The sequence below is a fragment of the Charadrius vociferus genome, unplaced genomic scaffold, assembly GCF_000708025.1.
Source record: "Charadrius vociferus isolate BGI_N301 unplaced genomic scaffold, ASM70802v2 scaffold650, whole genome shotgun sequence".
NCBI classification, from domain to species: domain Eukaryota; kingdom Metazoa; phylum Chordata; class Aves; order Charadriiformes; family Charadriidae; genus Charadrius; species Charadrius vociferus.
Window position 1 is genome coordinate 5,328,955 of NW_009646736.1, and position 8,078 is coordinate 5,337,032.

General features: G+C 42.1%; 1 protein-coding gene across 1 annotated transcript in view; it reads right to left on the minus strand.

Annotated features, from left to right (window-relative positions):
• The window catches only part of SLC16A14 (solute carrier family 16, member 14), a 10,726-nt gene extending 8,752 nt beyond the window's left edge, over window positions 1-1,974 (minus strand). The window contains exon 1 of the mRNA XM_009889991.1: window positions 1,867-1,974. The gene's annotated coding sequence lies outside the window, so the exon portion shown is untranslated. The remainder of the gene's footprint in view (window positions 1-1,866) is intronic.
• Window positions 1,975-8,078: the final 6,104 nt, after the last annotated feature.

Below are 8,078 nucleotides of genomic sequence, written 5' to 3' on the forward strand. Positions count from 1 at the left end.
CCCAACTGTGGAGCACCTCATAGGTTTCCATGGAGACTAGAAATGTGATGATACAAACTACCAGAGATGGTAAATTTTTGTTTTCTTTTCTTCTCCAGAGAAATAAAAAGAGCTTCATAACAGTCAAAAGAGAGAAGAAAGTTATCAGAAATTGTTTTAAAAAGCTCCTTTTGTATTCTGTGAGCCCTCAGAAGGTGTGCCTCAGGGCTAGCTCCTCACCACTGAAAACTGGCAGTGAATGGAGTAACTCAGATTCTGTACTAACTGAAAATTTGGGCTGGTGTCTTTAAATACATGAGTATGTTTTGCTTCTCGAGTTACCACCTTTCCAAACTATTTTACTTTTTCCTTGTTGCTAGCTAAGCACACAGAGAAGGCCTTGAAGTACTTCATACCAATACATAGATCAAGTCAGAGACGCCTGGTCAAAGCTACCATTTCTTTCACAGACAACAGTGAAAACATGCCAATATATGTGACCTCTCCAGACTGGCTGCTGGGTAAGTTACCGTTGTAGTTAAGTGCCACATATCCCTTACTTGCAGTACAGGTAACTATGTATAACTAAGGGCAGCTTGAACATGCAGGTTCCTCTGAGAGTGCACTGATTTGCCTCATACAGTGAACTGGAGCTAAAATATGTCATACTCCTGGTATCAAATTTTTCATAGATGGATAGTCTTTATGGAGTAAGTTGTCCTTAGCCCTAACTTGGCCATGGAAGGTATTGGTGACACAGTGAGGAAGAACAAGAACTGAGTACATTTAACGCTTGCTACACAAGCAGATAAGCTGGGACTAACTGATGAGTCCACACCTGGGTGCCAGTGGAAACACATACTGAAATGACTTATTGGCCTTTTCTTTCCGAATCAAGGGGCAGAGAGAAGGGGGATTATGCTTAGAGGTCTTCCTAGAGGTCCTGCAGGGTATTTGAGGCAGGAAGGGTAGCAGGGGAACACGTCAGACCCATGCAGTGGTGCAAACTTTTTTTTGAACATAAGAGGACATCCTTAGTTAAAATTACACTTCATCCTCCCTCTACAGAGTGTAGGTCTTAAAGGTGACATCTCAACCCTTTCCAGTTAATGTCCCTGGAGCTAGGTCCCCCATGGGCATAGTTTATATGACTACTTATGGAGAATTCAGCCCACTCACAAAAGAGAGAAATACTAACTGCATAAAGGTAATAAAGAGAGTGAATAATCATGCTAATGGGAAATAATGAGAAGTGGAATAATGAAGGAAAATTGCAAGCTGTTAAACATGCTCTGTATAAGATTAATGAAAATGTATGACGGATATTACAGTACATCTTAGATAATGGAAGACAAAATTATGTAACTGAAGATTCAGAGTCAGGATTAAATGTGGAGCCTCGCCTTTCTCTTTCATGCTTTTGACTGGGTTTGTGTGCACCTGAATACTGATACTGGATGTAGAAATTTTCTTTGGACTGGGAATAGATACATCTTCTATATATTTTAAATTATTTAAAGCAAAAATAAGTGACATTGAGATGCAAAGATATGACACTCATCTTTTCAATCTTATCTTACTGACTGAATGGGCTTAGATTGAGTAGATGCAAGTTAATGTCATGCTTGCATCAACCCCCACAAGTCTTCAGAAAATGCATATTTTTTCCTTTTGAACTGGATTCTTGCTTATTATTACTTTTATACCATCAACTTTCCACCAATGTCACAAGTTCAGAGTGAAAACACTCAAAAGCAGGGAAGGTAATTGCCAATAACTGCACAAACTCTTGTGCTCTGGATAAAGCAAGGACTGGATGGCTGGATCCTCTCCCCACTACTGACTCATCGCCCCGTGCCCTATCGCACCCAGGAGAGCTCCACTTACCTGCCCTCAGCTTTCTTCCCACACCACAGCACTGCCAAGAACGCGGTATCACGGAAGGCAGAGAAGCCCAAGGGGCTCTTTGCAATTGTGAAATCCTACAGAAACTGCAATGAAACTGATGGCAGCTAATTTGTGAAGCCAGCCACATTTCCCCAACACGCAAGGTGGTGAAGATCCACTTACAGTAACAGTGTTTGAACACAGCCCCTCACAAGGGATTGCATCTAAAGGCAGGAGAATCTGGATTCTTGTTTGATCAGCTGGAGAAGGACTAGATTTTTTTTCAGAAAAGCTTTTTGTATTGTATGCACACACGGTGTGCAGAGCTCGTAGAAAACTGGCTCAAACGTTACTGCCCACAACGATGCTGAGCTTTTTTGAAAATCTGACTCATGAGCTATTTTAGGGACAAATGCAGGTGCTGTAATAAGACCAAAGTTAGCAGCAAAACACCCAAGTTCCCTGTACCATCAGGGTAGCTATGGCTCTCTAGCTTGTAGTTGAACTGGATGATTGAAAAACATCTGATCTTGATATAAAAAGTCCATATGATTAATAATTTGCATATACTTGGGTAACCTCTTCCAGTACCTGATTGCCTCAGTGTTAAAAAGTATAGAATGAAATCATATTTTAAAGGCACTTCCAATGGACAGCTCATAAATGCATTATAAATAGTAATGAGTTTTGCTTCACGGTATTCCCAAGTAGACATGCCACATGTAATTATTTGTCTTTTGAAGACTTATAGAAAAAGTATTGTTAAAAACATATTTTTGGGTGTCATAAGTTTTGGCAGTCTAACTTCAGCTTGCTGATACGTCGAGCACTTCAGTTGCCAATGACTTCACTGGAGATGCGGATACTAGCCACTTCTGCAGACCAGAGCCACGGTGACTAACTGGGCATGCCCAGCAAGAAGGAGACTATCAAGGAACTGAAACGCTTAAAACGCGCAGCTAATTGCCAAGGGTGACAAGTTTGCATGAAGTTTAGCGGCAGTCCAGTTTGCAGGCTCGGGCTGCTGCCCCTTTGCCCCTAAGGGCTGCTTCCCGGGCGCTGCTCAGCCCTCTCCGGGAGACCCCTCGGTGCCGTTCCGCCTCAGTGCGACCCACGAGTGGTCCCACGTCCCCGAGGACGGCGGGAACAGGCTCAGACAGTAAATATTTTTCTCCCCTTGGCGCCAAGGGAACGGGCAGCTTGCATCAGGCGCTATGCCTCTCTTTCGTAAATGGTTCCAGGCTGTTACCTCTGCAGCCCCTTCGCAGAGGAAATATCTTTTCCCCCCGAGATGAGATCAATTTGGGAGCTTCACACGTTACTCCCTCCCCAGCACTCAAGTTAAGCTCATCTGTGCGAGACCCCGCTCAGACGGGGAGGGCTGCCCTCCCCCGAGCCCGGGCTGCCACCGGGCCAGCGCTTGCCGCGGATGCATACACCTGAACAGTTATATATCACTTTTCACACTAATTCATGCTGAATATGCCTGAAAAGTAGTCGATATTCTCCCCATTCCTCACCTTTCAAAACAGGCATATATGTAAATTGAAGTGGCACACTCAGTACTCTTCAGGTTTTTTACTTTCACAAGTGACTAGAAGCTACAAACTCATTCACCTTCCATTTAGATCACTGCTTTTTGATCTTTTTCAGCTGTGAGAACGCATAACAGTTTTCCAGTGCAGCCCTAGGACTCAAATACAGCAAGCTGAAGCCACACATGTTTAAGAAAGCCTTCCGCTCCCCGAGAGCTGCTGAAGGCTCCGGTGTCCACCTGCGCTCGGCTCCGCTCAGCCGCCCGCGCCAGCCCAGCCTCGCCCCTGCTCGTCGCCCCGGGGCTTATTTTCTGTAGAAGTCTTGCACCGGTCTTGGGCCTCTTGCCCCCCAGGCAGCTCGTCTTCTGCACCGCCTTGTCCCCATTCCCTGCAGTTTCAAACCTCCACGCTCTTTCATTCCTGCGATACCGGCTAATTCTGGTTTGGCGGAGGAGATTTGCAATCCTCTCACATGCACACTCTTGTGGCTGAATGAAGTTTATTGCTGCACAGGTTATCGCTGGAAATTTACATCTGAGAGAGTTCGAGGATATAATGCAATAAAAGCGGTCAGTATCAAGGTTTTAATGGCTGGGGGGGTATTTTTTTTTTTGCTTCAGAGAGGCTGGTTGAATTTATGTAGCCAAACCACCCTAAGAAAAAAGCTTGAAAGCTTCATTGTATAGTACCTTATTTGTGTAATAAATAAGCTTCAAAAATATTCCTCCCTTAGGAGAAGAAAAGAGTTGCAGAAATATACTCCTGCTTTTTCAAAGCAGCATCCAGACCTCAGCTGTATCTTTCTGAATAATCTGACATTAATGAGGTCTACATTCCACAATGTGTTTCTTTGACTATTTGCAGTGAATGTAGCCAGGCTAAAGTGGTTATACGCCACTGTATAAAACTTTCATCATCAGAGAATCTTGGTGTCGTACAGCAGTGTACTGAGTAGCATAAATAACGGCTTTTCAAAAAGGTGTAAGAAGTGGTTTGAGAGAAGACAAAATGAGGAAAGACCAACAGGAATGTTTAAATGTTGTTGTACATGGTGTCTTTGTACATAACATGATGGTTCAGAATCTGTTATAAGAGAATTGTTTTTGAGAGTTTTAAAAATATGTGTTTGGGGCTTTTTTTTTTCTTTATTTCTACATTTTTATTTACCATACTCTTTGGCCTATGTGCCATTTATACATGCAATGTTTTCATAAAAGTTTAATGTTCTGTTCCATTATATATCTAGTCTATCAAATATATTCATATTTTGCTGGTTTTGCTTCCAGTGTGTGGCAGATTATGGGCTATTGCTATGGCTTCAGTCTTCACATAAATCTTATACTACTTTGCATTGTAGTCTTAAACAGTTAATCCTTTTCCAGAATAAACTAGATTAGTGTCAGAGACTTGCGATTGGGTTCATTTACTTCTCCTTTGTAAACTAAACTAGATTTCCCATTTCAAACGATTACGGTATTGCATTGCAAATACGCATCATTCAGAAGTATGCATGTTCCCGATTACTTTGCTTTTTGCAATACCTTGCCCAACAGTGTATGGGCATTCATATTCCAGATTTTACCGTTGCCATTAGCTTTTTGGCTGGAGTCTAGTTTCTTAAAAGGCTTAACGCTAGGGACTTGACACTTGAAATTTGCTGCTTATTGGCTAGTGTTATTACCCAAGCTTGAGACGCATACATTTTGATTTGTGAATCATCTAACATGCTAACTCACTTTATTAAACCTACCACAGAAACATACTTACTGGGATTGTGGGATGACTAATCACAAAATACTAAAAATATGTTTGTTTGGCTGTTAACCTGTGTTCCTTCTAGTACTTGAGATGCTACCTGCGTGCTTAAATCCTTGTGCTAACAGAGATTCTGATTTTACAATTTGATCTGATGGAGAATTCACTTAGCTGTGTCATACTGCTTCAGCATTTCTGGTTCACATGTCATTGTGGTTCTGGGCTAGAATCTTGTATTTATGTTGTCTCTTGGGAAGAAGTGTAGGGATGGATCTATATGAATTTTAACCATTAAATTGTGCTGGTCTAGCAGCGAGGGTACAAATGGTGTTCAGTAAGGAAAAAAAGTCCATTTTGTAAGAATGGGAAGGACAATTCTATGGTATCAGAAAAAGTTTGCAGTTTTTAGCAAAGATGCATAAGGTGCCTGATCCAGTAAAATAAGATGTAAACAAAGTCTAATAGACCCTGGTGCCTTAGAAATCAGAACTGTATAAAAATGGTTGGATGGCAAGCAGAGTAACACCAACTGAAAAGGAGGGACTTTTTACTAGTCCCTTAAACATGATGGTAATTATATGTCATAATATAACTTAAAGGGAGAGAGGAACAGAGCAAGGGAAAGAGGGAGGAAGGCAGGAGTAGGAGGAATTGGTAACTCAATTTTGTTCACTATCTGGGACCCGCTATGGTGGCTTAGACTTTTACAGTCACGGAAGTGGTGATTTGAAGGGATCTCTGGGGTCGACCCAGTCCAGCCTTCCACTGGAAGCAGGACTGTGACCTGTGATATTTCAGGTCAGCCATGGCTTTGCCTAACCTGCCCTTGAAAGCCTTCAAGGATAGAGACTCCACAAGCTTTCTGGGCAGTATGTTGCTGTGCAGCACCACCCATGCGCAATTACATGCATCCAGTCACAACTCCAGTGACTAAATTTGTGGCCTTTGCTCCTTGTTTTACCATTTGCTACTGAGAAGAGTTCAGCTCAATGGTCTTTGCCACTCTCCTTCGGGTAGTTGTAGATTGTTATCAGATCTCCCCTTATTTTCTTCTTTGGCAGGCTAACCAAGCCCAGCTTCTTCAATGTGTTTTCACAAGTCAAATGCTGTAGGACACTTAGCATCTCATCAGCCCTCTGCATGCTCCTCTCTTGTTTCTCGACATCCTTCTTGAACTGGGGAACCCAAAACAGGATATACTATCCCATGTGTGGACTCACTAACACTGAATAAGGAGGGATAGTATTTTCTATTCATCTGCTGTCCGTGCTCCCTTCCTAATGTAGCTCAGTCTATGGTTCACTTTATTCACAATGAAAACACCCCGTTGGCTCATATTCAACTTAGTGTCCACTGTGACAGCCACATGCTTTTCAGCTGGGCTACTGCTCAGGCAGCCTGCACTGGTGCCTGGCACTATTCAACCCCCTGTGCACAACTTTACACTCCTTGTTAAACTTCATGAGGTTTCTGTTGACCCAATTTTTAAGTTTCTGAAAGTTCTCTCAACTGAAGCAGCAGCATTTGGATTGAGAACCACCCCTTCTAAGTTAGTATTGTCTGAAAAGCTGCTGTAGGGGCATCCTGTGTCATCATCGAAGTTACAATGAAAATAATGAACAGTACTGGCCCCAGTATTGATGCCAGCGTGTTCTGCTTGCACTGGCCACCAACTTAAACATCAAACCATTGATTACTACATTTCAAGCCCACCAATCCCTCCAGTTTCAACTCATCTAGCAGTTCATTCATCCAGGCCATGCTCCTCAGATTTTTCCTCTGCTTGGGCTGTAACCACTTGCTTAATTCCTATTGCTCAAAATGGCAGCTGTGTTGGAGAGCTTACATACTGTTCAGCCCCCTGAAAATGTGTATCAATGTAACTATAAAGTGCTGATTTAGCTTCCCAGCACTTTTCCTCTACTATTTCTACAGTGCTGATTACTCTCTTCCCTAAAGCTCTCATTAAGTCACCACCCTACTTCCCATGAAATGGTAGCACGGCAGTGACTGATAAGGAAATGAAGATTTGAAATAACAGCATGGTTGCTGCAGGATCAAGATACAGAACAGAAAAAGCATCTTGCTTCCAGTTTTGTTCAATCCCTGAACTTTTAACCAGTGCGAAGTATCTCCAAATAACCTGGTCAATTCTTGATACACAGTTATTTTTACAAAGAAATATAATTTATGGTATGTAAACACTTTTCCTCCTCTTTCTTTCAGCAACCTTTTTGGATTACTGAAGAATTCTGTATATTTGAAAGGGAATGTTACATTGGTCCTGCATTAAAAAGGAAAAAAAAAAAAAGAAAATAAACCAAACAATATTTTAATTTGGCATAGAGATCGCACAGTAGTACAGCTTTCTTTCACACTAAAAGTTTGTTGTTCCTCTTCATTTTGGCAACTCCAGACTGCCAAACAGATATAACACATATTTTCTCGTTTTTCCCACTGCCTTTCTGAAGAGAATCTTTGGTATCTTTGGTGGATTTACCACAAAACAACATTCTCAAAGAATACCCCAGGCAAGTATGAACAGTTGCAGCAACTCCCCTGCCTCCTCTCGTGATAGCTGCAGAGTCTTTCCCAGATGGGAAAGAATAAACTAAGTTGCTATCTTCAACTTCACGCAAGACTGAGGATAGACCATGGGAATGGAATTCAAAAGTGGAAGACAAAGCAACATTTTTATCATTGCCGGCATGGAGATTTACATTTGGACAATAACTACTTGTCCTTTCTCTTTCTTCCCTCTCCAAGAGCTGATGCATTATAGCAGCTACAGATATGGGAGGGATCAGGAGGTTCTGTCCAATTTTCTTAGATCCTTAAGAGACACCATGTCTACAAAACTGGTTTGTGTATCCTTTGAGAGGTATGGAAGTTTCCTGGAGTGGATGAACAAAAGGACAAAAG